Source organism: Diorhabda carinulata, chromosome 1, assembly GCF_026250575.1.
Source record: "Diorhabda carinulata isolate Delta chromosome 1, icDioCari1.1, whole genome shotgun sequence".
Taxonomy (NCBI): domain Eukaryota; kingdom Metazoa; phylum Arthropoda; class Insecta; order Coleoptera; family Chrysomelidae; genus Diorhabda; species Diorhabda carinulata.
Genome location: NC_079460.1, coordinates 5781837 through 5809330, shown reverse-complemented (window position 1 = coordinate 5809330; position 27494 = coordinate 5781837). Strand labels below are relative to the sequence as shown.

Sequence of the window (27494 nt, the reverse complement as noted above, 5' to 3'; positions counted from 1 at the left end):
TGATTTTATACAACAAATACGCTAAGATCCGCTATAATGTGATAGTAAATAGACATTGGAAAAAAAATGAACAGATAAGAGGATAAGTTTAGTCAAAATACATTTCAATAATATTTCAAAATTTGTCTGTCGACACCAGTTTAGCAAGTGCAACTTCTATCATGTTAGGTTAAGAAGTTTACACCAATGATAATAGTCGATGTATGGATCGACAACGGCGGAAATGTGACAAAACATATCATGTGTGAAAATATCATTGTAAAAGTAATTTTCTAATAGCCCATCCATTTTATTCATGTAGACAAAAAAAGCAACAAAACGAAAGTAATGCCGATATGATATTACTTTTGCGTTTTTTCGTAAAATATGCGTTATTACCAGCATGTCATCCCTGAGCCCCTGATCATCTTTTGAAGTGTGCCACTAAGACAATACGTTATAGCGATGACAATAAATGGAAATATAAAGGTGAGATTCAGGCGCGTATGGTGGGTGAGTCAGTATCTTCCACCCCAATTTATGGTCTAACGTTGTTGGTCTTCCTATTCAATACAAATCAGAAAGAACAAAATAACCGGATCTGAACATGGCAAATCATATTTGGCATTTACGAACATCACGAATATATGGTAGATGTGGCCTACTCGCATTGCCCGGCTAGATAGCACCGCATCGGATCTAGACGATATGAATTGGCCATAAGGGTTCCAACTTTCGTCGCTGTGTCGATGCATCTGATTTCCAGGGTGGGAAAAGACAAAAAAATAACAACACATTCTAGACGAAAATATTCCGGAGTAAAAATCGCCTTTTCGGAGGCTGGTCTGGAGGGTCTAATAGGCAAAATATCTTCAAAGTACATTTCTGCAATATGCGAGGTCTTAATACAAATATAAATGCTGTTAACCAGCATCTGCAGTCGAAGAAACCTTATATTTTGGTGCTAGCAGAAACATAGGGAACTCAACCACATCGAAGGTGGTGTATTTCTTGTATACTACTTACACACCCGATTCAGGTATAACTTTGGACTCGCCGTCTTCGTTAAGGACATATCTTGCCAGCGAGAGAAGAATTTTGAGTCTTGCTTTTTATATAGAACTCCTAGCAATACCCGCGACAGGTAGTTATTCTCAAACCTTGATGATAAAATCGATTACCTGCAATGAAACCATCCAAATCTGATATTATTATCGCTCTTGACTTTAATGTTTATCAAGTCAGCTGTCCAACAGACTGACGATGACGGACGGGAAGCTGAAGATTTTGCCAACAGTCACGGACTTACCCAACGCATCAATGAACCAACTAGAGACCCCAATCGAGTTGGTGACTTTACTAGCATCTGATCTGTACAATGCGACTGTAAATGCCTACTCGAAATGTTAGATCACAAACTAATTACAACAACTAGATCGGCCAAATAAAATCATCTAAAGGATTTCCTTTTTGTATTGATTGATGTTTGCTTCAATTCCAGTAATCTCTCAGTGTGTGCAAACGAGATTTCGGAAGTAATATTGGCCGATATGGAAGCCTATGTTCCTTATTTCTTCAAAGGCTTTGCAGACAACAATTCATGATTTGCTTATCGCAAATGGCGCTCAAATCCTAATGCTGAAAATCGTATAAACTTGTCTCGAGATATATCTGCAAGCAGACCATAGATTCTTGCAAGGAATAATATAATGAGAGAGTGAAAAACAATTGCCCAAATAGATCGAGGTCTTTCTGGTCTGTATTGAAAGCGGTAAGCCAAGGCTTTTTTCAAGTCAAAAATTCCACCGTTGAATTGAACGAATCGCACCCAATCATTAAACAAACTTCAGCTTATTTGATATTGTGTATATTGATCTGAATAAAAAATATATGAATGGATAATCCTAGAATAACCGTCGTTTGTTGTGTACCTTTCATTAATAGTTTAACGCCGAAGTCTTTGAAGACCACCATAGCGAGAAGGAAATGGGAAAATCTGCTAAAAATTTAATAGTGAAAAATTTGAATTAGTCGCTGTAGTTATAACTGACAACAATATTGAATTGAAAATACTACATAATTTAGATGATGTGTTTGGTTTGATGCCAAATATAGCTCAATCAGAAAGTTTTTTCTGTACATTCACAATTTCAGAAGTAGAAAGTATATTTATAGGTTATTTGGTGAAACATATACTCTATTACGAAATTGGTTTGTTCCATATAAATTATTCAGCACACTATATGGCTCAGCATTTCAGAAGCGTTTGATTCTTTTCTCGTAAATTTTACCAAAAAGTATCATTTCCTTCTTTAACCCGAATCTAATGCAAACAAGTCGATTTCATGAACGTTTCAGATATATTAATAACGGTTAGAACACAGAGTAGACGTTACTATACCTTGTTTTAAACTAGGAGGAGTAAATTGAATTTAAGTTGGCAATTCTGATGACTTCTGATTGGCTAGATGGCAGCCAATTTCATACGATACTTTTTACACATCTGTGATATATATACTTATACTCTGCATTTCCAACAATTTCTTCAAATTTTCTTTTGGTATGATATTAATTAAAATGCGGTATTAGTAGGAGATAGCACTTTTTCTCCTTCAACATTGAACCTAATAGTATCTACAATTTACCCTAATTATTGGGAAATAACGGCGAGTAGGAAAATGATAGAAACTATACTGAAAATACATATTCTTTCATTCGATTTTGCATATACTAGGGTGAATTGTTAATCATAGAACTAGTATGTTGCACGTAAATACGTGTGAAATAAATACAGTCAACATAACCTCAACGCAGTCAACAAAGTGAAAGTGAATTGAAATTATTTACTGAGAACTTAGTTAAACTGAATGCTATTGGAATAATATGATGTAAATAAACTTACACTGGTAGAACAGACAAATAAGAAGATCCAGAAAATTACATGTTGGAATTATTATTAAAAGTATTGTTGTGGATGCCTCACGGTACGTGAATCTAACATGATTCAAGAGAAAGTGACCAAATGGTTTTCAAAAGAATAGGGATGTGTGTAGATGAGCTGTAGTTCGCGGTAAAAAATCATCAATGAAGTCCATGGAATTTTCATTGTATATCACATCTATAAAATTAATGTGAGGGTCATTGAAAACATTTTCTCCTTTTTTTTAATAATAGCTCTATCTTTTCTCATCCTGGCTCTAGGTTATCCCTTCACGTGGTTATTTTCCGTGTTCCAATTGGATATTTATCCCTTGATATTTTATAAATACGAGGATGTATTGATATCTAGTTAGCCTAGACCAGTTCCATGCAGAAAAAAATATCGCGTTACCATAGCAACGAACAATAACTTAGAAGTGGTAGTGTGAAGTTTGACGTCAAAAAAGTAAACCAGAGTTACGCAATAAAGTAAAAGAAAAAAGAAGTCCATCTAAATTGTGAAAATCGCAAAATTGCAGATTTACGAAGATATGCTTAATACACTTAGTGATCAATGTCTTTCGTATGCGACCGTGATATATTGGACTGCAAGCTTCAAAAGATGTAAATTTTCCATTGAAGACGATGACCGATCGAGAAGTCCCCGAAAATATCGATGTAGTTCATGACATGATTTTATCAGACCGTCGAATTGTGCTAAAACGGGTATCTGAAGCACTGAATATTTCATACGAACGCGTTCATCTTATAGTTCACGTCAATTTGGACATGAGAAAAATTGCTGCAAAATGGATCCCCAAATGTTTGAATGTTAACCAGAAGCGTGCAAGGGTAGAAGCATCGCGTTCGACTGTGCTCGATTTGAAAACGATGTAGACTTCTCAAACTGAATTGTTACTATGGATGAGACTTGGGTATCGATGGAATGGCGAAACTCTGGTTCTCCAAGACCTAAAAAGTTTCAGTGCTTCAGATATCCTTTTTAGCCCAGTTCGACCGTCTGATAAGATCATGTCATGAACTCATATTTTCGGGGACTTCCCGATCGGTCATCATCTTCAACGGAATATGCTTCAGTAGATTTTGATATGCTAGTATATAGAAACACGTAGGATTTTGACAAATTTCAGTTGAATTACACTGTAAACAGGTTATTTCCATAGTAAATCACCTATCAAACAATTTAACATACTTTAAATCAAATTACAAGCCTTTATTGACAAACATGTAGTACTATCGGGAATGTACTAGTAGTTGTTATAAAATAATCTCAATTAGCAAAAATCAGATTAATTGTATTATGAACATTAACGATGTTGAAGTAAAGGAATCAAAGGCATAAGTCAGGACTATTAAGTCTTTTATTGGAAGTAGAGATAATCTGCACACTGATATAACTAAAGAGATCCTTTCGTAATTAACGATCTAGAAACTGAATTTAATGAAGAAACTTGTGGAATTTTGCAGTAGGATCTGTCTCATCTCAATGAATGTGATCTACTTCTTCATTTTCTTTCTTTCTTACAGTGGTTGAACAAGAGATTCCAGGTTAGACATATTGGCTGAAGGAAAGCAATAACTTCATATGTCACCAGATTTTGCTCCTACAGCCTTATTTCTTTAGGGTCATCCTAAAGAATAAGTTTTTTCTGAAAAATAGAATTGAATATTGGGAAAAAATAGAATGCCTGTCGATATTATGTACAAACTAATTCTACTTAAAATGTTCATCTATCTTCCATAACTAGAAGGACTAAGAATAACTCCATTGAAATTGTCTTGATACTTTGAAGAAGGTAGGTATCAAAAGTGGAAAGTTTACATTTTTTGATAATATATGCTAGGTACTACATATTATTCTATCAATGCAGTACGATATACGAGTGATTCAATTTCATATATGCATTTACAATCTACTGCACACAATCAAACAATGTTGCTAGATATAAAAAAAGTTCATATATTTAGGGTGGCCTGATAAAAATATCACCCTCAATAGAATCCAGCACTACAAGCTGTGAAAGCAAAAGTTGATTATAATAAATATATATTATATTAAACATTCATAATATAACATTTTCAAAGCTTTTATGGAAAAAAATTAATTTCAATTTTCAATTCCAATTATTCACCGTGTTCTGTTCGTAGTTCCACCGATAACACAATTTTCATTATATGTAAATAAACTTCATTATTGTATGAACGAATAACCTAGAAAATTAGAGAGGTGTATATACCAAATATTTATTATAAATTACTTACTACTTTGAGATTTGGTAGAATATATTTGTCATCAATCATAATAAATGATTATATCGTTCAAGTGCTTGCTCAACATACCATGAAGATTATTTAAAGCCTATGACGGATAAATTGTGAGAGACCTTCTTGCTAAGACACATTTTTTTCTATTGCTTTCTTTTTGTACATAAAAATTAGGGATAGGAAATGATTGCATAGTAAATACAGATTGTATTTTGATGTTCATATAGTTATAAGTGTCAGGTTATATTTTGATAAAGATCGAATTTGAGAGGAAGCGACAAACGTATGATAATTAATGAAAAACATGAATCAGTAGGGTTCGAAGTTCGAGCAATTTGTTCAAATAATGCGTTAAGTAGAAACAACATAGAAATGTTATTGGAGATCCCCATTCAATAGATGAGCAATTTTTATATTGATTCACGTATGAAATGCCTACATATGAAATCACTTGCAATTGTTGAAATTGAATATGTTTTGTTTCAAAATAATTGATAAAAGGGGAAGTTTTATATACGGGGTCCGTCACGGGAAACGGACGTTTTTTGAGTTGGTATTACGCATCCGGTAGGAGGTCGAGAGGGGAGCCGAGGCCAGCACGTCACTCGTCTGACCTTGCAATTTATGCTTGTACATTGTTCAGTTGCCATCATGCCTCTGTGGAACGTAGAGCATCACGTTTTCGAGTATGACAGTTTTGTGCGGAGCTCAACGCCTCCTTCGTCGAAGGTTTAACGTTCCTCGGCATGGAGACATACCGAGCCGAAACACCATTTGGCCATGAACAAACATAAATTGCAAGGTCAGAGGAGTGACGTGCTGGCCTTAGCTCCCCTCTCCAACTCCTACCGGATGCGTAATACCAACTCAAAAAACGTCCGTTTCCCGTGACGGACCCTATATAAAATAATGAAAACAAAACGTAAAAGTGTTCAAAATTTTCTACGTAACGGCAAGAAGATGTAGCTGAATAACAATAGCTACCTTTTAGAAGTAAGCGGGAATTTCTGGAGCCATTGATGGCGTTCACACTGAACAGATTGTCTACCCTACGACTACACCAACACCCACAATTACACTGTCTGACGCCCGTTTCGATCACCAAGTTATCGCCTTCAGAGATTGAAGGTAAACTGGCTAAAAGTGTAAAACATATGTTTAACATGTTAGGAAAGTTGTGAAAAAAGAGAAATTTTGTTTCTCGAAAAAAGCGTCCATCTTTGGCGTTATAATTGCATGATAGAAAATTCTGAACTCGCATAAAAATATCGATTGTTATAATGTTTTGAAAATTTGTAATATTCCTCACAACGTAGACGAGTATATTAATTGAATACAAATGAAAAAGTTATTGTATTTGATTGGACCCTAACATTTTTATAGCATAAAATATCAATAGTAATAAATTCATTGGTTAGAAGTGAGTGAGTAAATATATTTTTTGACAACTTCATGACAAATGATCCATTACTACTGTTACAATTCAAGGAAAAAGGATAACAGCTTTCTAAAGAGGATAGTAGAATTATATGGGTATTTTTTATGTATATATACTATAGTTGCATTAAATCCAACGAATCGATTTCAATCTGTTTTAGACAGGCCATTATTAAAGATGGACCTACGTTCAAAGATACGTATTCAACAAATATATCCAGCTTAAAAATTATCTCAGTGCTTCTTAACATAATCCCATAGATGAGATTTCGGTTGCCGGAACAATGTAGCCGGGTGTCCTTTCTCCTGCGAAATAATTCATTCAAAACGCCTCGTACAGTGAAGCAGACCTCTCATTTCTTGGTGTATGAATTTCTGAAACTCTCCCATAACTTGAGGGGCTGGCCATTGTTTGAAAATGCTCAGATACACTCTTTTAGTTACAGTTGTTTCCGCAAAAAAAATGGCAATAAAATTTTGAACGGATGGCACTAAACACATTTATCTTTGATATCTTTCATGTTGCAGTGTTGAACATAAATTTGTTAAGTCCCGTAAACAACATTATAAATATAAAAACGTGTTATACTTTGTCATTTCTAGTACATAGGAACAAAATTCGAGACGATTCTTTTGTTTTTCATTGTTGATAACCTATACAAGTTGTAAGCATTGGGACTTGGAATATTGTATAACGGACTACAAAACTTTTCATGGCCACAGGGATTGTTAAGTTTGGATCAGTACTTTAAAGAATACGATTTTCAAAAATACGGTAGTAGGGCATAAAGCGCAACTGGGTGAACAATAAAATATGTGAATTGTTATATTCCTGCTTAATAAACTATGATAAATTCACCAAGTTACTTCATGAAACACATCATTTGAAAGAAGATATATACGAGTATTTAACAGAATGATAATTATTTTGAAAATTGAATTACGCGGACCCGTTAACTCAACTCTTCAACCCCAGTTGTAGTTTGACATTTGACTGGATGTATCTATACTGAGTGAAATTGAAGTTTCATATCTAGAAGGGATTATTTATTAACCTTGGCTCTTAGCAAAATCATGACCACATATGATAATATCGACGTTTTACCTTCAACCATAACTACAAAATTATTTTTTTTTCTTTTTTTTTACCTGTTCACGAAAACCGAGTAGTACATATTAGTTATTGCCTTTTGGTTTATACTATTGCAAAATTGACGGTCGTATTAACTGTATTGCAGTGTCCATCATGCATATATATCGTGCGCAGTAAAAAATGGTGGAGGAATACGAAGAAGACCAAGTAGTCAACCGAAACTCACAAACGATACGCAGTTCTGAGCAACATTTCTACCACTTGTCTTCAAAGGTTGAGCTGATACGGACAATCACACCACTGAGAGCCAGAATGACATTGTATCGTATTCGGCGACGAATGTTAATGAATTTCATGCAAATATTATCATTTAAATCCTGATATGTCACTATTACATGACCAAATATCGATAAATCATTACTTCTGGGTCACTGAGTACATTTTCAATACCTGTTGATTTATAAAATCAGCTTATTTCGCGCACTTAGAAGCTATTGATTATTACCGAAAGTTTTGTTTATACAGATTAAATATTACAAATGCTTACAACAAACATTAACGCTTATAAACACGCAATGTATAAAAATTAACAATATAAACATAAATTCAATATTTGTTCACTTTCGTATTCGACTTACATTGTCGTTAGTTGGTATGCTCCATACAAATATGTTTTTTAATGAATAAATGATTTACAAGTATATGTCGGAGTACACACAATTAGATAAGAAAGAATCAATTGAACAATAGTTTTGATTAATATTAGAAACTATATTGACTACATAGCACATCAAGTCGAAATTCGTTTTATTCATCCAGATAGAATTTTAAAAGTAAGGTAACGCTTTTGCAACCTTAAAGAAATTTCTTTCTCTATCCTTGAAAGAAGCTTCTGTTTCAGCAATAACTTTCTCATTAGATTCATTTTTTCAGATCTGGCAAGTAATTACTGGAAGGGTAGGCAGATCTGAAGAATATGGATAAGTTTTAATGAAATTAAATAAAATTGACTTAAACATACATATGAAACTCTTACTTTTTGATTGATAATGTTTCATTTAGTCACTGTTAAGTGTTTTTCATTCACAACAAGGGTTATTGTCTCATCAACATATCGTTGTGTTTTGTGTTGAATTCGGACAACTTTCTCTAGGTCCAGTCCACTTATACTGCTGTTTTGATTGACATGATTGTATATGAATAATGCAAATATGCAAATTTCTTGCTTTCTATATAATAATCGATCTATTTGAATATGAACAAAATGCAATAAATTACTTACAAGGTATCAAAGAGGGCTATTTGAAGATCCATAAACATAACTAACCTATAACAAAGATAAACAATTAGTATGCATACATGTAAGCTCAATAAAAAGCAAATACCTTTATTGTTTGGATTTGTGAAAGTATGTACGTGATAAGCTGGGAATTTCATGTTATTGATAATATAGGTTATATGTATGTTTGAATTCGCTTGAAAAACGGCAATCAATAATATATTTTCCACTGGAGTCATTTCAAATATTTGCCTATTGTTTCAAACATTCCAATAAAGTTCAATACATGTTCTTTCAAGTACGTATCATAAAATAGTTGTAGGTTCGGAAAGAAGTAGAAAAAAAGTCCATCAAATGAATAATAGAATATGTGCATTACGTCAGCCTTCAAAAAAGTTTTGTATGCGTCAAAAAACAGCTTCCAGCTATTATATCTCCATTTCTATCTTTCAGTAAATAGAACTTGAGTTATCTGCTGAGAGAATCTACACCGTCGAATGGGAGCGGGATATTAGGTAGCTAATTACCTTCTTCATCTTTGAGTTATGATCAGCAAAAGTAGTAAGAATGAATACTCCATAGCATAGGAACAGAGAAACAACTTTAAATCATTTTATTTTGGTGTTTTTACATTGAGGTTATTTTCAGCGTAAAAAACATTAGTTAAAAAAAAATTAGCAGTCCTATTAACGTCATTTAAATCTATTACAACTAGTTTTAAATCTGTTCAGCTCTTTATAAATCGTCGAAATCAATAGATTTAACTATAATTGTGTATAAATGTCCTCTACTTTCCAATTGGAAGATTTAATATATTTTTTCTACGACCACATACTAAAATAATGGGTGGCAGCCATAAAAATGAACATGAAAACATGACATTAATCTATTTTCGTGCAAATATGCAAAATTAAAAAAAAAGTATCAAAATGAATCTCAAAAATAAATTCTATTTCAGTTCAATAAGTACTTTATCTGCAAAAAATTATAATAATTCTTCTTATAAAAATAATAATTTAATAAATCGATATCATTCGCAACTATGATAAATATATAACTAAATACTACTGTACATATATATATATATATATATATATATATATATATATATATATATATATATATATATATATATATATATATATATATATATATATACAGGTTTAGCCGAGTTGGAATTTGAAAAATTCTCGACGTTTCGGCTCCCACTTTGGATCCATTATCAAGAGAAAGGTAGGGATAGGATGGTTATTCGTTCATTGGTAAGAAGTGATCCGATTCCGTGGTCTCAATCTGTCTACTCCACGCAACGAATCACCCCTTTTTCCTAGTTGATCACAAGCATATTATTTTTATTTTTTATTTCAATCCTTTATTTAATTTTTTTGTTTCAGTTGATGGATGATTGCTTGCGTGGAGTAGGCAGATTGAGACACAGAATCGAATGACTTCTTAACAATGAACGAATAACCACCCTATCTCCACCCTTCTCTTTATAATGGCTCCAAAGTGGGAGCCGAAAAGTCGAGAGTTTTTAAAATTACAACGCGGTTCTACCCGTGAAACTTCTGTTCATAATTCGAATTTATAGGTAGCATACAAGTACATAGTGGTAGTGAAATCATAGACTCCAACCAATAGTATTTTCAATAGCTTAATTCCCAACATACTATATTTCCATCAAATCCTTATTTCAACTAATCAAAGGTTTTGGAACGGTACCGGTGACATAAAATTCTTTGTTTGATGGGTGTCAAGTGTCTATGCAAGGAAACCATATAATTTCTGTTGCTTTTGGAAAACTACTTTTCAATTTCAAAAAAATTGAGTTTTCGCTAGTGTAATGAAGTGAGTACGCGAACTATTTGATAAACGACTACTTTAAAATCATACATTTAGTCCAGCGAGTTGCGTCCCATATAAAAAATAAGCATTAATCTCTACCGACACCTCTTCATTTGTCTACAATAGGTTTCCACCAAGGGAGCCAAATCAAGTGAATATGGCGGATGGGGAAATGGATCATAACGCAGTTCGCAGGCTAATTTTATGCAACAATAACGGACAAATCGACAGGCGCCTTGTCGGGATGGGATAACACTCTTTTATTAAAAAAATGCGTTAGTTTTTTTAATGTTTGGTATCAAAACATGTCAGCATAGTATTGAACTGTAATTATAAAATAGCTTCTTCATATTTAACACTCAATGCAGAATAATGTATACCTGTTCGGTTGAGATATTTACATAATTAGCTTTCTCATGTAAAAGTACAATTCTAGTAATTGCAGTAAATGAAAATGCCAGTATCATCTGTATACATATCTCGCACTTTCAAAAGCAGAGAACCATCCACGAAATCTTTTTTCTCCATATTTACCCAATAACGAAAATGATTTTCTTGGGTGAATATTAAGACTAATCAATTTAACAGATTTATGAGAAAGATGACATTAAAAATAAGGAGGGCTAGCAATAAACTTAGCGTATCGAAAGTGGTGCAACTCCTGAATGTTAACGTTTCCATCAAATCGCCCTCTTTTCTCAAATATTAATCTTAAAATAGAAACAACGGCAAAGTTAACCAAAACTCTAACAATCTGGTCTCGCTCGAACTAAATCGATCGGAGACCTCAAAAAATGTGGGTATTATATAAAAGAGTCTTGCGTGATATAATAAGCAACAAGTCTTCCAACTAGACAGTATATAAGATAGACAATAATACCACGTTTAATGTGTTTTCTTAATTTTTGTATCTAATTATATTAATCATATATAAAAAACGTACCAGAGAAGTATTATTCACCATTTTTGTAAAGATGGTACAATTATGAACAATTGTTTTTTCTGTAGAATGATTTATTTATAAAAAGTTGAATTCTGTACTGTACTGATATTTTAGTGGTTATCTTCATTATATTGTCGATATTCGTATCGACTCAAGTTATTTGTTATTTGTTCTTATTTCTTAGATCTTTTTGATTATTAATATATATTAATGCATATAAATGTTCTTGATTTTAGGTCTCTTCTGTACTACGAACAGATAACTTTGTAAATAGTCCATTATGGAAGATCAGTAATACATTTGATCTATAATTATTGAGACATTGAATGTAGATAGTAAAGACGAGTAATAGCAATATTTGTTTTTTAATTTTGATATGTGACTTATTAAATGGAGCCTAGCCTGTTGAGACTAAATGAGCATGAATCCAAAGCTTGGAGAATGAGGAGAGAAATCAAAATAGTGCTACCTCCTATCGATTTTTCATTAACAAGATATGGGGTAGTAAAAATGCAAACTAATACGCATTTGACAAATTAGTAGAAAAATACTAATTATTTGGTATAAACCACTAATTTTAAATGAATTAGAAATTCTCCTTTTGTTGATCATAGAAGCTAGATTTGAAAACAAACGAGCTGCTCTTTAATTCGGATTCAATTGTGTTAATTTCCCCATTATATGATTCTTATCTTCAGTAATATTTTCCACTGATTTTCCATTTTTTTTTAAACGAGTTAGTGTAAGAGTTCAGTGAAATTATTATTTTATGATGTTTATATAATTTTATATCACATTGCTCGTCATGTCTTTGATCAAATTCCTTCAATTATTTGTTGACATTCGACGCTCACGAAATCAAAATGTTTAACAAAATGTGTTGAAATATTATGAATTAGGGATTAAATTTGGTGAAAAGTCCTTTCCAAAAAACGGAATAATAGAGCTCTCATGCATCTAATGATATCGTAAACACATTCTGTGGTATATAGAGATTGATCATTCAGTTGAAAGGCCATGATTTATTAATTTAAATGAAAAATGATGGAGAACAAGTATTATTATTATTACTCCTATATCCTTCTCATACGTAATCATTTGAACGCAACTAGCATATTCATATGTACTGAGTTTTATATATTTCCACCCAAAAACAGAAGTTTACAAGAATGGTTCGTTGGGTATATTTATAGCATGATCTATTGCATGTTTCCAAGGTTCCAAAGCTTTAGGTTGCAAACAAACAACAGCCGTCAGTACAATTGCCGAGCTGAGTCGCAAAGGGTTACGTATCAAAATGTATGTATGTTAGTTTCAATTTATGCAAAGCTATGTAACACTTATAATCAACGGTAACATTTTGTAGAATGGTTATTTAAATATATCACAATAACTATCTAGCGGGAGTGGCCGCAAAATTTTAAATGGAGAGAGGTTTTGGCTGAAGACTTGTTTTGAACAAGTTCTACTTTGTGATTATTCCAATGAATTACAATGAATGAGTTGATGTATTACGTAATGGTAAATTTTAGTATTTTCCTAACATCCAACAAAATTATAAGGAAGCACAATATTCAGATAACAATAAATATTAAAAAAGGTAATTTACACGATCTAGATATTTAGATCTTTTTGTACGTACATCATCACGTGAAAACGAAAATAAAAGATCCCAGATATAGCAATCTTGAAATTTTTGTTAAAATATTCTCCATTTAACATTTGCAACACTATTTCATGACGTCCATAATTACGACTAGAATGCAACGGCTTCATCAGCTTTTTGAAGACTATTTCGACAGGATTGAATTTTTATATATAATGTATAATTTTATAAATAAGAAACCAGAAAGTTTGGTACAATATTTGCTTTATTGATGAGTATGTTGGCTGGTATTTGAAGAAATAATATTAATGGGCTGTAATCATTGAGAAAAATTTAGCTGATGAGTTGGTCTTTGATTTGGTTCAAGAAACAATGACCCCTTCAATTAACATCAGTTTCAAGAACCAAATTGATATGATACTTTAGAACATAATAAACAAAATAGCAATAAGAACAATAGTGAAATATACCATAACCATGAAATAGAAGAAGCAACCGCAATTAAGCTGTCTTCTGAAACAGAGAATGACAAGACATAGTTCTACTTCACTAAAATCGGTCGAAGAAGCCTAGAGCTGATTTACTTATCAGACACATGGACAAGGGCAATGGTCATCTTTATTCACGAAGTGGGAAAAAGGCATACAACAAACCCAAGATCCTTTAGAGCGATCAGTAGAAAAAAATACCCAAATACCTTTTTAGGATCTCTGGAATTACCACGGATACAATATTGGAATACATCGATGAAAACGAAGCACAATACACACAATAGAACAGGAAAATCTTATATAAAGCTCGTGGGTGTTCTAAATCTTATCAAAAGCTTAGGAATAAAACATCAACTAGTTTTAAAGACAAGTATCGGTGAATCCTCATCTCATCAAGCGTACATACATAGAATCGGTACTTGATAAGAATTTTAGTTGTTGACGTATCATAATGATTAAAATGATCAATATAGGAAAATTGATTATAAGTTTTTCTTCTTTTTTTTCGGCGAAAGGATATTTAGAAATTTTGGACACAACACAACAAATACGGATGTGTATATGGAGAGAGTAAGCAGAGACTAATTTATTCTTAGACCATAAATCACTTCCATCTTTATTATCAGTTCTGTTTAGTACTGCTAATTTATTCTCAAATAAATAAAAAAAATATCTCTCGTTATCTTGTAATATGAATTGGTGCATCATCTTTGTAAAGCTTTTCACATATTGCATATAACTTTGAGCAAAATATCTGCAAAATCTTCAAAATTATGTGACAAAACATTTAAAGACATTTAAACTATTAAGAAGTGAAAAATATGTTTCTCATATCAAATATTTTTATTGAACTAACGTTTAGTTTTATCGTTGGAAATCTAACGTTTTATTATAATTATTCTATTAATGAAGATGATACAACTTGTATTCAACATACATCTGATTAATTCTCACTTGAAGTTTATTATTTATTTCCCTTGCAAAACAATCTTTGTGACGTTTGTACAATTTCAATTCCAATTTTTTATTTTACTTGTTATACAAATTACATTATTCGTCTTTTGATGATGTTAATTTTCTTATAAAGTGGCGTAAGTGAAAATATCATGATATATCACAATTATCTTTTCATTTGTCTGACATGTTATTTACATATCCGTTATTATTCAATGTCTAAAATTGGCATTTTTTTTCGTTTAAAACTTCTGTTAAGTGATATATTTTAATCATTTATTTTTTGGGAGTCAAAAAAAGTTAAGTTATCTAATTTATGAATCTTTTTAAGTATAGTATGCGGCTATGAAGGACAAAATAATCAGCTAAAATCGATATCCTCCTGAACAAATACAACCGAAGACTATATTCACGTGATAAACGAAAGAAGAATGAATAAAAGGTTCAATTCAGTTTCAATATTTTAGTTAAATTGAAGTTGAAAATCCAGGCATCGATTCTAAACGTTAGCTTATTGAATCCGTTATATATATTCTATCACTTTAGAGTTATTATAACCATAATTTTTCTGCATATCCATAGTTGATTAGTCGTCGATTTTAGTTGTGCGGCATTCTACTGCAGATATTAAAATTTTTGGGAATAATGCACTAAAAATTACAGTTTTATGGATATAATAATTGGATAATTTGTATACCTATTCAATGACTTTTAACCTATCTAATACCGAGCAGTTTAATTGCAAATGTTTTTATTTCGTGAAATTGGAAAACTATTAGTAGTCTCACCCTTTATAGGTCAAACTTGAATTTTCTCCCATTTACAACCAGAAACCTTTATAGTAGCGGTATAATTGATATAGAAAATATAAATTAATCAAATGAAATATTGGAATCTCTTATAGCGTTAAAATAAAATAGTTAAAATAAATTGTCACTAATAAAAATATGGTGTCAAGAGGGCGTTTCTTCTTCAATGCCAAAAAATACTTACATAAACTATATGAAAATATTCTTCCATACGTGATTCATAATATACTTTTTATAAATAATTATTGTAATTATATATATATATATATATATATATATATATATATATACATATTATATATATACATATTTATAGTTCAATGTATTAAACCCATTCTAATTTGAAACAAACAACAACAGTTAAATTTAAATGCATTCATTGATCTAGAGAGTAATGAAGAGAAATTGAAAATTGGAACAAATAATGGAGATATTTATAGAGTAATATAATGTGCTCACTAGAATTTGTTATTAGGGAGAAACATCATGTAAACATACCATGAATGAAAGTGAAACGAGGCTGTAAACAACTATCCGAACGAAAAACCGTCACATATTGTTATGCAAATCTATCAGAGCACTGGAGTATCATGATAAAATTAATTTGCGAATAACCGAGCTGTCACTAGAAATTGAAAGTAATTGGCTAAGCGAACCCACCTGCATTGAGGTCTGACGGAATATTCACATGGCACTTTTTCTAACATTGAAGATTACCTATCGAGATTCGATTCCATGTATAAAACCACCAAGCTCGAAATAAACACGGATTTTGAGCACGTCTCAATGTTAGTTATGAAGTCTTTAACAATAATAGTAAAGCACTGCAGAGATGGCGAGAATAAGCTTTATAAAGAGTTCAATCCCGACTCCCGACTGGTTTGTGAACCAGCCTTACACCTATACCCTCATGCGACAGAGGGATCGATACACTCCCAAAACTTCTCTAAATAGCGCCCTATTCGCTTGAGGAAGTAAATAAATATGTGGTACTTACATTGAAATCATTCAAAACCAACATATATCCCTGGTGTATCATGAGGACCCACAGTCTTCATGCAATTTTTGTCAAAAATCACAGAGAACATTCACTGTAATGGCGACCGATCTCGACAGGAGTACAGCACATGTCGCGCTACAGCTCTCGCAATTATTGCACACTTTTTCAGAATATTACTTACAATAGAAAAGCCGATATTTTATCACACCACAGCAAATTAATTTATAATATCACTTTTTCCAATTATTCTTTGAAAATCTGTTTTCTTGTGAGTTTAATAAACTTTTTACATATATAAGTAAATTATTTGAGTATCCAACAAAGAAACACTAATACTAAACAGAACGCCTACTAACTCTTGTATTAAAAAAACATTATTGGTTTTGAATCCACATCCCTCCAGGAAAATATCTTGATTTCTGTTCGGAGTATCAGGTCTTGAATGTAGCATTGAGAGAGGTTAAGAGTTGATTCCTAAAGCGCAAGTTCTGTGAGCACGTGTTTCCTGGTAAGCGGCTGCGTCAAATTTGTGAATGATACAATCAAACCCCATGATTTGGCTCTAAACCTATCCAGGGCTGGTTTAATCGATGTCCCACTGAACTCTAAATAAATTTAGATTGGTCGTTGAGGATAGATAATTTATCTTTAAATTGAAATATTTGAAAAAACAATTCAAATGTTACGTCAATCTTATGAAAATAAATTTCCATGAACGATACTTTATTGTCTGTGGAAAAATTGACACTCTTGATATTTCACGTTTTTCCATAGAATAAAATGCATGCTGGAACTTATTTTAAGTGTTTCACTTTAATAATATAGTTTTTCTTATATTTCGACTGGTATTACGGAATATTTAAACGAATCAAATTTGGAATAACATTCTAGTTCAGTAGGCTTCACTCATTTTTAGTATCAACTGATTTTCCATATTTTTTAAGTAAAAAATTTTCATAATCCTTGGTATTCCGGCTACATTGGTACCAAATGTTATCAAGATGGGCTGATACCAAAAAATAAAATGGACCGATCCATTAAAATACAATACATATAAATGTTTTGAGTATTTATAGAATATGAAGTCGATCAATCTTCTAGACACGCAGTTTGAAACGAGGAATACTTCTTTCACTCCATACCAATTCAACATTCACCATCGTGTTATCCTACAATGATGTTTCAAATCTGGAAATATTTGCAGCAAATAATATGAATCGAATGAAAATTTATCAAGTAAATGGCACTCATTGTATGAAAGGATAATTAGCATTTAATTCCATAACCATCTGGAGAATGAAAATTCGGTTTATTTCTCTTTAAATACTCGAAATAGCCTATTTTAACGTTACATTAATTAATTGGACGCGATAATGGATTTGCTCAATCACTAGGTAGATCTTTATCAAAAAAGGCTTATCAAAAACTAATCATAATACTGCTTCTCTCTTTCTTTGAAATCGAGGAAAACGTTTGTTCAGTTGAGACGAAATATTTTATAAAGTGAATATTACTCAAATAATCTTGTTAAATATTTATCATTCTTCCTAATTTTTGGAAAATATTCGGAAAACACAATAAGTACGAACTATCCACTAAAAACATCATAAATCTTGACATTACAGTAAAAATTGGTATTTTGATAATGACAGCAACTGAGTATATTTTTTTTAGATCTGCATTACGCATTACTATGTGTAGTAAAATGAGTATTCCATGACATTGAAAATTTTGTCGATTTTATGTAAATCGTTTATTCCAATAACTAAATGGCGTTAATAATCTGCAATATTTGGTGTCCCAGAACTTAGTAGTATGTCATTTGATTGAGCTTTTCATTGATCTTCATAATCTATACTTATATATACCGGACAGTCATGAATCTTTGCGCACATAGCCGATCAAGCCATACTTAAAACTACTAAATGCCGATTTTCGTTGAAAAGCTAATCATGTATCTTGGCTTTAATCCTTTTACGTTACATGGCAAACAATAAGACTTGCCCAGAGTTTGAACTTGAACAACAATAAAGTACTCAGCAGTTTCGGGACCAAGAGACAATTATTGTAGGAATCTCATGTCTTGTCTGTCTGTCCTGTTAGAAGGCGAGTGATCCGTCGAATTTTAAGCCTTTTAGGTAAAACAATTGATTGGTAAGAGAGGCAATTTTGATCCCTATTTAATTTGTAATGGTCCTTGGTTTAATTCCTGATGAGAGATCTTTTCACTACACATTTATTTATATAGATGTCAAGCATTTCTTCAGATCTATAGTAACATAGAAAAATGAATTAATTGGAATCTTTCCAAAACCGTGTAACCAATAATTTGGAAATTGATCGGATACCTCTTATTAAAATGATGGAAATTATGCTCTTCTTATTTGATCCAAGAACATAAGTTTAAACATAATTTTAACAAGTTCAACATATCGTAGATGTAAAGAAGTCTTCATTTATAATTAATTTCGATAAATGTCATCGATAAACCATCAAGACAAATAAGGGAAAAAGGGTATGAATGTATTTTCTAAAGTATCTTTTCCCTATTCATCAAGTGTCCTTAATTATCTCACAAATATAGATACATCAACTGCGATAAAAAGAGCTGAGAAAATCTGCATATAACGTGAGTCCGAGTTCACTTTTATAATTACAGCAAGATTATCAACATATTAAATCGACCAAGATCACTTGATCCACATATTATAGTGCGTATGAATAATTGATGATTTATCCAACGATTTACTGGTTTATTGACATCCTTTATCAGTTTTTAGATCCTTTCCATTTCTTTTCTACCTGTATATATAACGATTCTCCAAATAATTTGAGATTTTTTCAATCCAATTTTATGTAGTGTGCTCAATATAAAAAAATATGTCGAATGATTTTACACAATCTAATTTTGTTTGTGATTATATGTTTGCGCAATATGTCTATATAAAAACTGACCAAAAACCAGCCCTGACCCTATCTCCAGAGACATACTGGCGCTTGTGACGTCATAAGTTCAGTAATGTTGCGGAAAGCATCTCCATAGCGACTTTGCTTCTGCTATGTTATATAGTTACTGCAAACTCATGTCTGCCAACGGTTTAGATCAATAAGGGAGTCAACGGGCATAGGCGTCTAGAATACCGTCTAGAAGGGACTAGCCTACCCCGAATTATTAAGTAGAACTCTTATGATCACAATTTTAAAATAGTTTCAATTATAAATTTCTTATTTTAATTATATAATACAAATATTTGGACATGAGAAAATCATTTACACTATCTTCTTCTTCTTTGATATCTATACAAACATACTGTGAAAATATTACGAACAAAATAGTGGAAACGAAAAGTTCGTACTGTACAAATCTAGGGAAAGGTTATTTTAGGATATTTAGATGGGTTTGGCATTTATAATCTAGTGTGATTTTCCAAAAATATGTTTTGTTATTAAAATCATCGCTTCAGTGTGAGCTGAACTATAACATGTGAGCTTTTATCTAGTGGGGAGACCTTTAACAATTCAAACAAGGTATAAGTTTAAATGAAAGTTTAGGAACTAAATAGTATGGTCTTTTAAAGACAAGCAATCGCTTTGGCGTTATCTAGATGTCTAGAAGAAGATAGTTTTCATTTGTTCTCTTATTCTTCAATACATATAAAATAACCGCCACGAGTACGGGATCAAGCTTTATACCTGATGGATTGGTGACACAAACCACAAGACGTCATGAAGGCGAAATTAAAACGAATCTAGGTTCACTAATGTCATTCATATTGGAAAATAGAAGGACAAACGCGACGTCAATTATATAAGCACTGAATTTGGGAATGAAACTGGCATTTTCAAAGATAAAAGGGGAATAGAGACTGGAAACCCTAAAGCCATTCTAAACTATAATAACTGTATCTCAGGAATTGATCGCCGCGATCAAATGTTGTCGTACTATCCAAGCAATAGAAAAACGATAAGGTGGTACAAGAAACTTTTCATTTATGCTCTGCAAATGAGTTTGACGAATGCATACTATCTACATAGAAAGTACTTTGGTTGCTTTCGTTTTTATCATTTTCGACTAGAGGTAATCGAAGATCTATTAGACCCAAGTGATTGCCTTTCAAAAATTGAGAAAACTATGGGTGAAGTAAAGAAAAGGCGTACTGAAACCAAAAGAGTGTCTAGGAAGGAATGTAGAACCTACAGGCAAAACAAAAAGAGGAAACAGACGACGTTTGAATGCAAACAAGCTGTGAAGACTTTCATAGAAAAATGTAGTTCTTTTTAGTCTGTTATTTCTATATTTTTCGCCACTTATTTATGTAATTTTCAATTTCCTGGTTATTTACCGAAAACTAAGCATGTGATTTTCATTTGTAGGTATAAGATCTTGTTATCAGTCTACTTTTAGTGTTATATTCCTTATATTTTTGTTTGCTTTAAGAAAATTCATTTATGTTGTTTTGATTTTTTATGATTATTTACCTGTAAACCAAATATGTTTTTCTGTATTTCTTATTTTATGTTACCAGTTTAGTTCTTTTGTATTGATTATATTCAAATAAACGTTTTTCCAATAATTAGTGTGTGTTTTTTCGTAATATTGCTAAAATTTATAGAGACTCCGATCGGAGTATTCGGCATCCAGTGAAAATATTATTGCCTGACGCCGACTACTCCGATCAGAGTATCTTTTTTTCGCTAATTTGCGACAAAAAAATTAAGTTAATGAAACTATAATTTACACGATTTATGGCATAAATAACGGCAACAAAACCTAATGGCGTTTGAGAGTGCCTCAAAAATATGGTCGGCAGTCAACCTGTTATGAAAATATTTGTAACCTGAATTGACATAGTTTATTTCATTGAGACAAGCCATTTCCGCGGATACTACTGCACCGATGCAACGTATGAGTAGCAATATCCGCTAAATACCTTCATTATATTATTTTTATTTGGCCGTTCATTACATTTAGAAAAGGTCTAGAATATGTAATTATCCTAAATATCACTTCGGTATATTTTCCTGTAAATTTATCATCTGAAATGATCCAAAAAAGTTCATAAATATTTTGATAATCCACAAGTCTATTTTAATACAAATTCGACTGATATTTCATCTTCTGTATTTTTAGTCCTATCAATAAGGATGTGAAGTATCTTGTCTGGATTTTATTCAGACACAGTAAATAATATAAATCGGCAATAAACATAAGCTTTGTTGCGTCAACTATATTTTTATCAATAATCAGACGTAGAATTGATTTCATTACCTTAACCAGAGTTTTTTGTTCTAATTGGAAGATATAATTTTATTTCTATCTTATATATAGATAGACAGAAATATTTTTCAATATATTTCAATATTTCAATATATTGAAATACACGAGTAATGGTGAAATTAAAGTATGATCTAACACTTAATTTTGTTTTTTTTTCTAAATACATTTATGTGCTATGAAATTATCTCTTTCAAATTTTTATTGAAAATCAGCTCAATCTTCGAATGGGCTTTGTTATTCTATGAATAATTTTTCCACACAATATACCTTTCACACCCAGGTGGTTCAGGCAAACAATCATTCGTCATAATATATTGATGTTACAACACAAAGTTTAATCGAGCATTAAACACTTCATGAAACGTGTGTCATCAGGTCTTCGCATAACGAGCAAAAACATTTTGTACATAGAGAGAGTCTGTGATTACAAATAATAAATTTTCTTTATGAATAATGCTTGTTTTTGTTAATAAGTATTTTTAAACGAAATTTTTTATAAGTAATTTGTGCGATTTTATAATTTGTGCTATTGGCAATTGGTTTATTTGAATATTAGATATCTGAATGATAGGGATTTCACGATTTTCTCGAACAGTACTCGATGTTGTCACTAGAGGCAGTTTGTTTATAATTACTTGTCTGCTTTCCCTAGATTCTACATATATTTACTTTGTGATGTGGATGAGTCGGGATATTTTCTCCTGAAAAAATTGGTTATTTCTGTTTCGTTTTACATTCAGATCCAATTATTTGTGAATTTTCAATTTTCAGAACTCTAATTTAATGAATACTGTTGAAAAATTTCTCTAGATTTTTGGTTTTTCTGAAAATGGTGATGTAGACAAGTATCAAGACATCTCAATTTTTCATGTAATTGTAATGTAATGTATTGTAATGTAATCAATAAAAATTTGATATTTGACATTTTACACGCCTGTAAAAGTACGCATCTAATAAAGTCATTAATAACATCATATCTCCAAATTGGGACATCTTGTATAAATTTTTATTATATGGAATTACCGAAGAGTCACCAGAATAAAAAAACGGAAGAATATATTCCAAATCTATATTGTGTACATGTCGTTGAAGAACGTTTCCTTTCATATTAGAAGTTTCTATCCTCAAATTCCTTTACCAATTTTAAACGGCAACACTTTAACTCTAAATAATTTGAACTTTAAATTGTGTGTGTATGTGCATGCATATAAAGAAAAGCATAGATCACTGATGTGATCAAAATATTGACTGAAAAAAGTCCGTTCGTAAAAATAAAGTCTCTATAAAGGTTATAAAATTCTTTATACGGAATAGCCAAGCAAAAGCTCATTAGTTTAAAAGCAGTGATGCTTATAAAATGGTGTATTTATGACACATCATTCATCCTGTGTGGGACATATCCTACCTAATCCAATATTTGCCATTGCCTAAAACATAGGCGCACAAATATTATATTATTGATCTCAAAGTGAAATAAACAGAGAAAAATCAATATTCTTATGCAGAAATTTTACTAATGAATAAGGTAAAATACAGTATGTCATCACGACAGTTCACTTGTATGTAGCTAAGACTAGCTATTTTTCAATTGCTTCTTATAGATGAATCTCAATTAATTATAACATCAAATATTATATTCTTTCATGCTTCGAAATTAAATTGTGCCAGCAATAACCAGCAATGCCAAATTTAACTGCTCCTAATTGTTTCTATGACTATTTTGATAGTAACAGAATATTTGGAAAGAGCATACTTTTAGTCCTGCCTACGCATTAACATGGATTTCGTGACATTGAACATTTTACAGATTTTAAAAAAATTATATATTCTAATAATGAAGTGAACTACCAAAGGCCGACGTCCTTTGAAAAGCTAAACAGGCACCTTCGCTTGCCGACTTGCCCAACATTATTGAAGAATGTGCATTTATTAACCCAGATATGTTACAAAACGTCATATAATAGTTTTGTTGTATTTTTTCATTGTAAAAATATATGAAGAGGACATTTTCAGCATTTGATTGAATTGAATAACGACCCATACATGCTTTGACTAGTAATTGTTAATTTTAGCGCTTGTGTTCAATAATAATTCACACAAAATTTTGGCAAAACTATCATCGTATCTATAATATTCACGTCCTTCAACTTAAATTATATCTGAAATTGATAGATTTGGCCATATGGTATGTTTGATAATATGTTTATATTGTTTATAACAAATGTTTGATTGAATTGAATACCTTTCAGATGAGTAACCAGAAATTTATCAAATCAAAATTATTTATTCTTTTTTTTTGGTCCCAAAATTGACATTTGAATAGCGATATCAAAAGATAATTTTGTTTTGAAATTTTTATATTTGATTTAATTCATTCATGCGTAACTCACAATTTTTAAGCAACTAATCTAACAACATATTTCTTAATTCAAAATTTCAACGCCCTATTCTGAAAATTTCATACTATTTTGTATTGATTTCGTAAGTTATAATGTGTCAGCACACATTCTAGTAGTGATATTTTACAGCCTCCACAAGTACTCTTTATTTTTGTTTGATAGATTTCCAGCTCTTCCAACGAAAGTTATTTCTATTAATTGCATTTTAACCTCTTCTGAAAATATCTACTCAAGTAGATATGTTGTCAATATCAACAATATCACGAAACGCATAATACACTTCCAGAGCAAACATGATTTTCTATAATACCGACTATCTTTCAAACCATGTTGCTAGTAAACTAACAGTTTTCAATAAATTCAGTCTTTCGAGCACGTTATGCCATATTGATTTTGAAATGAGTTTCGTTATTCATAATAACATTTGATGTTATACTTTTTCCTTCTTATTTTACTAGTAATACGAAATACTGGAATATTACGAGTTCAATTGATCTTTAAAACTAAACAGAAGGTATTCGAAACAAATTACCATATATGGGATGTATCATGTAATTTTGACGTACCAGAAGGACAAAAGAAAATTCTTGTTCAAAATAATATTAAAATCAAGTCAATTGGATGACATAATTATGAGATTCAATTTTCAACTAAAGCTTCGCACAAATAACGCGAACTCGCCATTTTATCACAGCGTATCCGCCAATATTTAGAAGGCAAATTGAAACGAAACATTGTAGTGAACACTTCGATTATTGAATTATATATAGATTATATATACATCAACAATTAAAAATGGTTACTAGGAAGATATTATCACATCATATCATTATCATATTTAGACGCAATAAAGCAAAGATTTTTGGTTTAGAATATTACAACTACATTTGTTCCAATTCAATTCCATAATAACGTTATAGGAAATATAATCTTCAAACTATAGATAACTTATCTTATGTATTTTATTGACCAATATATTAGCCAGAGCAAACATAAATGTACAAACTACCGACGCTTTGCCTACTAAACATAGTTTCCTGAATATTCCGAATAACCTAGAGCGAACATCTCATTGCGATATTAAATTAAAAAATACTTGGAGCAAGCGTAGAGAGAATTCCTTCTAAACGATTCAGTATACAACAATTCCAAGAATCAGCTTAGGGATACAGTACTAGACAAAATATAGAACGCAGGTGAATAGGAGGAAAATCACAAATATGTAAACCTACAATAGGATTATGGCAATAACACGCCGTATGAAATAATGAAAATTGAACATGAGTATGAAGAAATCTATGAAAAAATGGATTGGACAAAACTCGAAGGAAAACCGTGAATCGAATGTTTTATTCTAAGTTAGGAGATTTATGTAAGAAAAAATTCGAGTTATGGTTGCACATCTGCAAGCTGATATTAATTATACATCTGCAAGAAAAATTCCATACTTTTTTTTCATGAATTACTCTAAATTCTATTAACATCGATTATAAGTTGACTTAAGTCAAAAGTGAACGTGTTTCAATTGTTCCATTAGTCTTTTAGATGATTTAATAATGTATAACTTTAATTAAGGAGCCGAAATCGCTAATGATTGCACACTTATATGTGTGTGGGCGTTAAAATTTTTCAAAACTTAGTTTAAATGATTGAAGTTTCGTATTTCATCAGTATAGACCCTCAGGATTTCTTGAAACATTATTTGGTCAGTCTACGACAACAAATAAATTTATTTTTTATTGCTCTAGCATTAGTAATTCATGATGCTCTTATCAAGCGGCCAACAATTTCTGACAAACTTTTATAATGATATTTAGGTCAAATTAACCACGCACCCACTCATTTTATTTCGATCGTAGTGCTGGTTATTTGTAGTTCTGAATAATTCAAGTTACAGCAGGAGTTTGTATGGAAAATCAATTTCCAAAATAGATATATTTTCTATGAATTCAAATAGAATAATAATATATCTCCCCAAAAACAATGAATACATACCAAAAAATTTTTTTAAGATACAGGCCTTTTAAATCCTTTCTATCTATGCTTTTAAAGAATCAGTATTATGATCAAGATTTTTGAAATATTCAATTTTTGTCATGTCCATATATATTTGCTTTTTATAACAACTGAAAGCTTGATGAGTTTAAGTGTGAGATCACTTTCGCGCATTTGTCTCGACCGTTAGTATTTGAAGGTGGTCAACCGCGTTGGGCATGATTCTATTAGTAGCTTAGAGGAAGATGAATCGATTGTATGGGTTTTCCAGTTTTTGCAGACAGACAGAAATTTAATTTTTTGCTTTCTCTTTTCTTCGATTGCAGCTGCGTATCGTGACTTTCCATCTTAACAAACGACTTCGAATACCATCGAGCACTATCATAATTGAATATCTTTTGGAAAAATGAAAAGAGAGCAAGAACTGGTGACAGAATGGGAACCAATACCACTACAACAAAGAACAAGTACATCTCTCTAAGAAAGAGAGAAAATTCAGCTCCAAGGGAAGATAACTCCAAAGTACAGAAAAGTAAACACCCTCCTATCTACGTCTATAGAGTTATCAACTACAACTTAATGATAGAGCAGATATGCGACTGTTTAGAACAAGAAGAGTACACCACCAAATGCCTGGCTAACAATGTTGTCAGAATAAGTTGTAATACCATAGACAAATATAGTAAACTATCCATTTACTTGAAGAATGGGAACATAATACATCACACCACCAACTAAAAGAAGTACGAGCCTACAGAGTTGTGATCAAATATTTGCATCACTCCTTTAACACGAAAGAAATCGAAGAAGAGCTAAACAAATCAGGACACAAAGTCAAAAATATAAATAATATAAAGTTGCACAAATCATATTGATTGACTAACCAGGAAAAGACCGAACCAACGTGTCATCTTACCGTCCAATAAGCCTATTACCAACAATGTCCAAACTCCTACGTAGAATAACTTAAGACCTCCTGCCATCAATTTGGATTCCGACACAAACATTCCACAGTACAACAAGTCCACCGACTCTGAAACTAAACAAAGCCCTGAAGAACAAAGAATATTGCTCCGATATTTTCCTCAATATCGGACAGGCTTTTGACAGAGTGTGGCATCAAGGACTCACTTCTGAAATCTTACTTAATCAACAGAACCTTCCAAACAAAAGTTAATGAG

The 27494-nt window shown here is 31.6% G+C and overlaps 1 protein-coding gene across 5 annotated transcripts in view; it reads right to left on the bottom strand.

Annotated features, from left to right (window-relative positions):
- Positions 1-17062, bottom strand: part of LOC130892064 (sodium channel protein para) — a 99190-nt gene extending 82128 nt beyond the window's left edge. For 2 of the 5 annotated variants that reach the window (XM_057797285.1, XM_057797313.1), the window contains exons 1-2: positions 16639-17062; positions 8997-9041 (exon numbers count right to left, since the gene is read on the bottom strand). The gene's annotated coding sequence lies outside the window, so the exon portion shown is untranslated. Of the gene's footprint in view, positions 1-8996; positions 9042-16139; positions 16520-16638 lie in introns of those variants that run through there. The other 3 variants (XM_057797320.1, XM_057797297.1, XM_057797305.1) reach the window with 3 other exon arrangements.
- Positions 17063-27494: the final 10432 nt, after the last annotated feature.